Consider the following 9836-nt stretch of genomic DNA (forward strand, 5'->3'; position numbering starts at 1 on the left):
AGTTATTGGTCCTATTTGTGAAAAAAAAAGTTAGTTATTGATGAAGAAACAAATATATACAGAGTTCACAAGACATAACTATTTAAATAAACACACCTATTATAACTAAATGTTGTGATGAAAAAATATGAATAAAATATGGTGAAAAGATACAACTCAACATATACAACCGTATATATATATATTTTTCAAACATATAAATACAAAGTTTTTACGAAGATATACAACGAAAAGTCGCAATTGTTATTCACATTTAGTCAGATTGTTATTGTTATATAGATTCTAAATACTCACACTTTATTGAGATATACTCTGTCTTTTTTTTCAATCCACATTTTAATCTGAAATATTTTATTTTGCAATAAAATTGAACTATGTAATTTTTGCAGATAAACCGAATTTTAATTTTATGCACTCCATCTCAATAGAGAATAAATCTTTTTACCAAATATAATATGTGTATCATATCAAGTATATATCTTAGTATATCTTTATATAGTGATTTAAAGACAAAGAGAGCAATATTATTTTAGGTAAACCACTAAAGAGATATGGTACCATCATTGACAAACATAATTGAGTCATTAAAGACAGTAGTATTAGTAATCATATCTTGAAAACCTATGAATGAATTTTATGAACCTTTGATGTTACCATAAAACAAAAGTTTGTGGAAGTTCTTTGACTCTTTTTTTTTTAATTATGTTCAGCTGATGCACATACATGTTGAATTATGGATGATTCGTGAAATACAATTATATATATAATACTCATGAGAAAGAGAGTAATTTTATTTTTCAAGATATACAGTGAGTTCACATTAGTGAGATATCTCATACCAAAATTGATTTGTTGTTATCAATGGAAACTCTTAAACCAAGAGGCATACAATTGTCTAATACAAAATTTAGTTTTCAAAACAAAAACAAACATAGGTTAGTATCAAATTTTCTCTAACTTCTCCTCCATTGCGCAACAAGATTTAGGGTTAAGGTTTAGAGAGATTTAGAGAAAAAGAAAGATTGAGAGAGAAGAGAAAGAGGCGGCACTACTGTTTTTTTTTTGTTGACTCTAGCAAACGAGGCGCCGATACGTTGTCGTTTCTGGTTTAACATTAACTAGGTATAGGAACGGTGTATATTTTAATTATTTCATATTAATTTGAATTTGTTTTTATTTATTTGACATATACAATTATTCTTAATTTTTGAATACAGTCAGTACTGTCTTTGCAAGGGGAAAAAAATTATAACATAATGGCACAATAGTATTTGTAATACTAAAATTAAATCAGACAAATTGTTAGAAATATCTTTCTATATATATTCTTTTTCAAAAATACCCAATTTCTTTTTGTTATTTTTAATTTTAGCAAAATTCCTATATTCGAAACTCAATCCTTGCTGTTATGGTGTGTTCTACAATTGGACTTACTAATAGCCACTGCAATAAAGTCACTTCATGTTTTTCGAAAGGGTTTTGAAAATATTTACAAAGATTTTTTAAGGCTTCAAAAGGATTTACAATGATTCGTATATGGTTTTTAAAAGATTTACAAGAATTTAACAAAGGTTCTAAAACAATTTAAAAGGGTGCTTAAAGGGTTTTACAAGGATTTGTAAGCGTTATAAAAGGTTTATAATAGTTTTTAGAGCGTTTTGAAATGATTTACAAGGATTCTTTACGAGAGTTTTTATAGGTTTTACAAGGGTTTTTAAAAATATTGTAAAGGATTTACGAAGAATTTTTAAAATATTTACATTGTATTTTTAAGGAATTGCAGAAAATTTTGGCAAAAACAAAATTTGTCGGAAAAATTTTGGTGGAAATTTTTTTGTCGAAAAATTGTTTATCGGAAACTTTTTTGAAAGGAAAATTCACTTCTGCATTATGGGCCCTCAATAAAAAACAGTAATTTAATGTTTTGTATATAGGATAAATTTGAAAATGGACAGAAAGAGATTGTATTATTGTAAAAGGGTATAGTTAAAAATATATTGATATTTTATGTTTTTATGTGATTTTAGAATTTAATTCTTCATTGTTTTGTCCATATTCATAAGCATTAAAGTTGTTTAGGTTGCATTTTTTATCATTATCTGTTATCCTCAGATATTGGTGAGGAGATGTGCAAGGTGGGGTGATTTGGAGCTGAGTGGATAAGAATTGGCAAGAAGAAGGAAGAGAAGGGAAGAAGAGCAAGCGATCGACATTAGGTTGATCGTCTGATCGGTCAAAGCATGATCAGACCCATCGACCGGCTACAGGGCAAAACGACCGACCACTTAGTCGATCATATGGTCGATCAGAGCGTCTCCGACTTGACCACACCTAGACTTCAACCGATCGATCACTTTATTTAATCTCACAGCTGCTCTTACTTTTTTTTTTTTTATATATATATAATTACTTAAAAATTTTAGTCAAAATTAAAAAAACCTCAAAATTATTTAGCTCTTCTATTGATAAACGAGTGACAATCCGGTCCATTCTCCATAGACCTCTTGAAAGAGATTGGCCCATTTATCAATTAGATATAAAAAATGCACTTTTCATAGCAATCTAGAAAAACCATCTACATTCATCAACCAGCGGGATTTATCGATCCAACAAAACCTTTGCCTTCTAAATAAGTCACTATATTGTCTCAAACAAGCTCCTCACGCTTGGTTCATAGTGGAAATATCACTGGAGACTTAGGAGTTGTAACCGTAGCAGCCCTACGGGCCGATGTAACGTCGTAGAGCATATACTAACTAGCTGATGCACTGTCTTCTATCAGGGTTTTTTGAAGAAGATGTTCCAATGACAACCTACACCCGGATTAGTTGCAAGATGAAAATATCGGATTGGCTGTCTAAGAATAAACGAACTGAGTCTCGTTGTTCAGCTCCAAGAAACTTCAAAATGTAACTTAGCCATTTAAACTTCACTAGTGGCATAAGCCATGGAGTGGCATATAGTCTTCTGTTTCTTTATCTTCGAAGAAATACATTCCAGCCTAGCACATAGGTGCGATGTCACAAGTTAGTAGCAGAACGAGAAACTCAAGCCGGTTCTGTTCCGATGAACTGAGTTGAAATGGAGATTTGGGTTAAGAGATATCAAAGAAAAGGAACCGACAGCTTAAATACTCGTTAAATGTGTTAATGCTTGTGGGCATTGAGGGGCGGAGTAAGTTAGAAGTATCTAAATTAAACCTTTTGGTGTCAGATTGGGCTTAGAAGGGCTAAGAGTTGGTTCATGTTAAATTGATCATTCACCTAACGCCGTTTATAAAATATTAAAACAATATTTACCGAGTTGACTTCTTTATGAATTCTCGTAATTCGTATCAACTACTCCAACGAAGTTTCTAAACACGCAAGTTTTGACAAAATCAACGCTGGTAAATAAGATTTACTTATTAATTAGATTCAGGTTCAAAGTATTGAGAAAAGTAAAATCTAAGGGAAAAAACCAAAAATGTCTCTGAACAACCTCTTTTCAATCCTCTGTCTTATCTTCGTCGTTAGTTTCCGCTTTGTCTCTACACAAAAATGCGGGGACTCAATGTTTTTCAGACCTAACGGGACTTATGACACAAACCGTCGTCTCGTTCTTTCAACTCTTGCTTCCAACGTCAGTTCTCGAAAAGACCGCTTCTACAACGTCTCGGTCGGTGAAGAAGGACCTGGAAGGATCTATGCCTTAGGTCTCTGTATCCCAGGGACTGATCCAAAGATATGTTCAGATTGTATCCAAGCCGCATCCGAAGGTTTATTAAAAAACTGTCCGAACCAGACCGACTCATTCGACTGGAAAGGCGACAAGACGCTCTGTTTCGTTCGTTACTCCAACAGCTCGTTTTTCAACAGGATCGATTTAGAACCAACGTTAACACTTTATAATACTGGAAGGTTTCAAGGGGACCTTACAAATTATAACAGAACATGGGACGCGTTCATGAACTTTATGATCACCCAAATCGGTCAATCTAAATACCTGGCCGACGTATCCCCTGAAATAGGTTCTGATCGTATATACACTCTGATGCAGTGTATTCCGGGGATATCCTCAAGCGACTGCGAAACCTGTATTGAAATAAGTGTGCGTAGTTATCAGAGATGCTGCAGTAGCTTCGTAGGTGGAGTTGTTCGCAAGCCAGTCTGCTTTTTCCGGTGGGACGGTTACGACTATCATGGTGCCTTTGGTATCACGCAATCATCACCTCCTCAAGAATCTCAACCCACGCCGCTTCCTCCTCCCACACCGCTTCCTCCTCCACCAGATGAAAAAAAAGATATCTACGGGAACTTTTGTAGGGATTGTTGTTTCAGCGGTTACATTCGTGGTGCTGCTCACTTTAGGATTAGTTATTTGCAAGAAAAGACAATCATACAAAACATTAAATCCTCAAAGTGAGTTACTTTTTTTTTTTTGGGTTACCATTCTCACAGTTCATTTTGGAATGCATAAAAGTAACCCAATCCATATACATATGTTATTGCAGCTGATGATGACATGATAAGTCCACAGTCTCTTCAATTTGATTTTGTAACAATTGAAGCGGCAACCGATAAATTTTCGAGCAATAATAAGCTAGGTCAAGGCGGATTTGGTGAAGTTTACAAGGTATATTTAAGCTGAGATTTACCTATATGTATGATTGCTTGATTTTTCATGAAAACTTCGAACTTAATTAAGAAGCTTTACTTTTCATATATATATTTGTAGGGTATGCTACCACATGAAACAGAAATTGCCGTGAAGCGGCTATCAAGAAATTCAGGACAAGGCACTCAAGAGTTCAAGAGCGAAGTTGTGATTGTGGCGAAGCTTCAACATAAGAATCTTGTTAGGCTTCTTGGGTTTTGCTTAGAAAGAGATGAAAATATACTTGTCTACGAGTTTGTTCCTAACAAGAGCCTTGACTATTTCCTCTTCGGTAATAAACGACAGCACTAGGTTTAATTATATGTTCATTTTATCAAATTTTCTTGAATAATTAGTCTAATGCAGATCCAACAAAGAAGAGCCAGCTAGATTGGAAAAAACGGTACAACATCATAGGAGGGATTACGCGAGGGCTTCTCTATCTTCATCAAGATTCACGTCTCACCATCATACACCGTGACATCAAAGCGAGTAACATTTTATTAGATGCTGATATGAACCCTAAAATAGCAGATTTCGGAATGGCAAGGAATTTCAGAGTGGACCAAACTGAAGACAGTACAGGAAGAGTTGTTGGAACCTTGTAAGTATTCTCCCTACCTAAAAAATAAAGCTCAATACTCTAGCGAACCCTTTTCTACTAATCAACAACATAAACATTGTCATGTGCATATGCGCAGCGGGTACATGCCTCCAGAGTATGTGACGCATGGTCAGTTCTCTACCAAATCTGATGTTTATAGCTTTGGAGTATTGGTTCTAGAGATTGTTTGTGGCAAGAAGAATAGCAGCTTCTACCAGATTGATGATTCAGGGGGAAATTTGGTGACACATGTGAGCAAAAGCCAAATTAAAAAGTATCTTACACCATTTTAAGTTTGGTCAAATTTTTGAACTCTGACTATAAGTTTCTTGGCTGGTTTGGAGGCTTTGGAATAATGATTCACCCTTAGATCTTATTGACCCTGCGATAAAGGAAAGCTACGATCATGATGAAGTCATTAGATGTATCCAGCAGATCGTCCAGCCATGTCTACAATCTTTCAAATGCTTACCAATAGCTCCATTACTCTACCTGTGCCTAGACCACCCGGATTTTTCTTCAGGAACAGACCCAATTTAGACCCTTTAACCTATGGATCCGAGCCGGGGCAATCCAGAAGCATGTATGTTCCTTATTCTATAGACAGTGAATCAATCACTAGAGTTAGTCCTCGCTGAAATTTTTGCTTCTAAACTCTGTATTTAGGACTAGTCCGTACAATATTCCTTGTAGCACAAACAGTTCTGTTCTTTTCAAAATTTTGCAAGTATCCCAAGTAGGTAAAATATAGACAGCATCTGTTGTCGCTTTTATGTATTAAAAGTTTACTTGTGACATTATAATGCTTGACTGTAACATACGGAAACCCTATGTAGAACTAATCACAAGTTTAAACTCTGAAACCAAGTGTTGGTGTTCCAGTCCATTCTACTGCTTGAACACTCGATCACAAATTAACTTAAACCGTGCGCTACGGAGTTTGAACATACATCTTCAGAATAAAACCGAGAAACGACAAAATACATATATAACGAGTATCAAACACAATAAGCCGAATTCACTATCTCTAAACCAACAGAACATAAACAAACCGTTACAAAATCATACTCTCAATTCCTTATTCTCGAACTTCTTTATTCTTTTATATATCTTGTGTATAACAGTCCAAGTTACAAACCCATTCAAAAAGCCTATTAAAGAGTTGAACGCAGGTACTAAAGATTTAAAAATATTTACATTTTATTGAATTGACTTGACTATGCTAGCTAGATTCAACATATTATAATACATAAAAGAACATTCTTACCACCAACACTTTTTGACAAAATCAAACCCCCTAAGTGTTACAGTAAAATTATTACCGAGTTGACTTGTATAAGCTTTTAATCAAATTAGTTAATTAATTAACAAAAATTCTAACCAAACATGCTTTTTTGACGAAATCAAACGTCCCTAAAGGCTATAGTAATAGAAAAATTTGTATATTATTTACAGTTCAATTCCATGATCTCAGCAAAAAAATCCAAAAACAAATGTGTATACACAATCTCTTAAATAGTTTTATAGGGATTTGGGATTGAATGACTCATGTAAATGTTAATCTGGTGAAATCTCCATTATTTAGGAGAAGAGTTGTAGGAATTTTTTTTACTTTTCATATAGTAGTATTAATTTAATTTGTGCGTTTAATTTAGTTTGCCGAGTTGATGATGATTATGAACTGTGAAATCTAGATTAACTGAAGTGATTATTTAAAGATCGGACCGGGTCCTCTACCAAAAAAAAAAGATCGGACCGGGTCGGTATTGCAAACATGTGGTCTTTTTGGTTTGCGTTTCGTGAAAACCCGAAATAAATGTTGAGCTGTTTGTTGAACATATAAATCCGTTAAACCCCGGCAAAAAAAACAGGAAACTGATTGGTATGTGTATCTTTAAAACCCGAGTTTGTAGTATTTTAACATTTAGATTTCGATATTTCAAATTTTGTTTACTTTTTTAAATGATAAACTCATATCTTTTTCATATTCTTCAATATTTGTTATGCATTTCCAAACGGTTTAATTTTGGGAATACCAAGTTTAATTTCTAATCATTTGGTGAAATTAGGTCACCAGAAACTAAGTCATCATAATGATTATACTAGTGACACGTGCGGGGTTAATTTTAAAAGTTGAATTTGTTATCATGTTTGCATTATATTACATATGTTTATAAATGTATTTTTTTAATAATGTTATTAAATTTATATTCAGAATTCGTATTAGTTAAGAAAATTACATAAAAAAACAAATATAGTAACAGAAAGGTGGTATGACTATTTCGGGACAGAAAACTCATTTCGTCCACATATGAAATGTTTTTCCATCTCATAATCGTAGTTTTAATATCCATTTGAAATTATATATTTTATTCCAACAAATAAAAGAAATACGTAAAAGATATGGTTGGGCAAAAAACCCGTACCTTAATACCCAATTCAAAACCCGACACGAAATAACCGGTTCGAGTATACCTAAAAAATTCTATTGGATTTTATATTGTTAAACCCATGGGTTTGGGTTCGGGTTTGGGTAATATCCATTATTCAAACGGATACTCATAAAACCCAAAAATATAGAATTATCTACAATATTAATAATATTAGCACTGATATAATTCAATTATCCAAAATTATAATTATAATTTTAAATATATTAATTAGTTTTATATATAAATACCTAAAATAATTAAAATATCCAAAAAATATTTGTTACATATGTCAAAATTTAGTTTAAATTATTTAAATTTAACTAATTTTAAGAACTTTTTTGGTATGGGTTCTAAAAATTGTAATCCAAACCAACACGAACCCGGTAGTATCCAAACCAAACTCAAACCGAAACTCTAAAATCACCCAATGGATTCTATTTTCCTAAACCGGTTTATCTGAACCCGAACGGTTAATAACCAAACCTGAACAGATTATACATATACCCTGGCCTAGTAAGAGAGATATTGTGATTTGAACTTATGAGAATTGCCCAAAATATCATTACCTTTTATAATTCAAACATATATTAGTTTTAACCAAGTCGCCTTGGTCCAGTGGTAAAGGGAGAAAAGTCTCGCCACCTGGGTTCGAGTAGCATTGGCCACGGGGGTTTGAATTTTAACATGGTTTCCCTCGGCTCCAGGAGATTAGTCTTTGGACCTAAGAAGCCTTTAGGATCACTCCTGAGTTATCAAAAAAAAAAAAAACATATATTAGTTTAGTTTTCGATTTGTTTTTAGTTCGTGTTAGACAAAAAGAATAATTAGATTTGTTTTTGTTATAAATAAAACATTAAAAAGAAAAAAATATAGTAACGAAAATGTGGTTATATGTCTATTTTGAGACAAAATAATTTAAAACACTTTCGAATACTTTCTTCAGTTTGTTTTGTATGCGCGTAAACCATTCAAAGTGAGACATGCATGCTGTCTTCACTCTATTGTTTTATCTGTTGTGTTTCCCCCTCAGATGATGTACGAATGAATTCGGAATTTCACCGACTTGACCACAAAACCACCTACATTTTTATCGTGCAAGTGTGGATGATGTTACAACTGCCGGATATCTTCAATTTTATATTAAAGACATTGAAGCTGCAACAAGTAACTTTTTGGCGAGTAACAAGATTGGTCAAGGGGTTTCAGCGAAGTTTACAAGACATTTGTTCCTCAACTACTTAAGTAATTGTTTCTGTGTTATGTTTGAAGATATTGAGATAGTGAGATGATTCGTTAGTGATACTCCCAAATTGGAGGATCACTGAACCGGACTAGAAATGATAGAAACTCGCCAAGGTGCAAGGTGCAACGAGGAAGATTTAATGGATTGAGGGGTCACACAGCAGTTGCGGAAGGCTGCTGATATTCCCAACTCCAATTGCTGTTAGATATGACACATTAGTCCAGCAAGAGGAAACTGTTGCTTGGATATTACACACCAAGAAACAAGAAAATGTTCTAGACAAAGAACAAAGAAATAGACTCATAAAATGAAAAGGAAATTGATTGATTATATTCAAATGAGATTACATGAGTTTATATAGAGATAAGAAACTTGGTAACAAAGCAAGTATTGATTATTCTTGAAACTAAAACATAATAAAGATAGATAGTTGAATGAAGATCCAACTCTTGAAGTTTGCCTTTTCAAGGTGTCCTTCTCAAGGTGAGTTGAACTCTATATTCGTCACCCCTCTTTGACCACAAAATAAAATGATTATTTTGGGCTTTCTTGGACTTGAATTAGGCTCAAAATGGACTGGACTTGGTAGACAACATCCCCAATAGAATTTTCTATGCTCTGCTTGCCCATAATCTCTTGAATTAGCCCAATAAGTGCATCCTTGAACTTCTCTCTCTTTCACTACTTGGTCCAATTTTGCTGATGAGAAACAACATGGGCTGTACCATTTCTTCACTTTTGGCTTAGTAGAAACAACACCTGGTTGCCATACATAATTCTGGGCTGTTAAACCAGTTGGACTTGAACAACTAGATTAACCTCCTTTGGCAAATGGAATGTATCGCAAATGGTTGTTTGGCTGGAAGAATTGATCTTCAACTTTTTTTGTGTTGAACAAGGCTTAAAAATCTTCTTGGATGGT

At 33.7% G+C, this 9836-nt stretch overlaps 1 pseudogene across 1 annotated transcript; it reads left to right on the forward strand.

Moving 5' to 3' along the window:
- Nucleotides 1-3438: 3438 nt before the first annotated feature.
- Nucleotides 3439-5989, forward strand: LOC104707446 (putative cysteine-rich receptor-like protein kinase 31; annotated as a pseudogene). Its single transcript, XR_015564275.1, has 6 exons — nt 3439-4400; nt 4493-4614; nt 4717-4927; nt 5002-5239; nt 5337-5513; nt 5584-5989. The product of XR_015564275.1 is annotated as a putative cysteine-rich receptor-like protein kinase 31 (transcript).
- Nucleotides 5990-9836: the final 3847 nt, after the last annotated feature.

This window comes from Camelina sativa, chromosome 8, assembly GCF_030686135.1.
Source record: "Camelina sativa cultivar CO46 ecotype springtype chromosome 8, ASM3068613v1".
Classification (NCBI taxonomy): domain Eukaryota; kingdom Viridiplantae; phylum Streptophyta; class Magnoliopsida; order Brassicales; family Brassicaceae; genus Camelina; species Camelina sativa.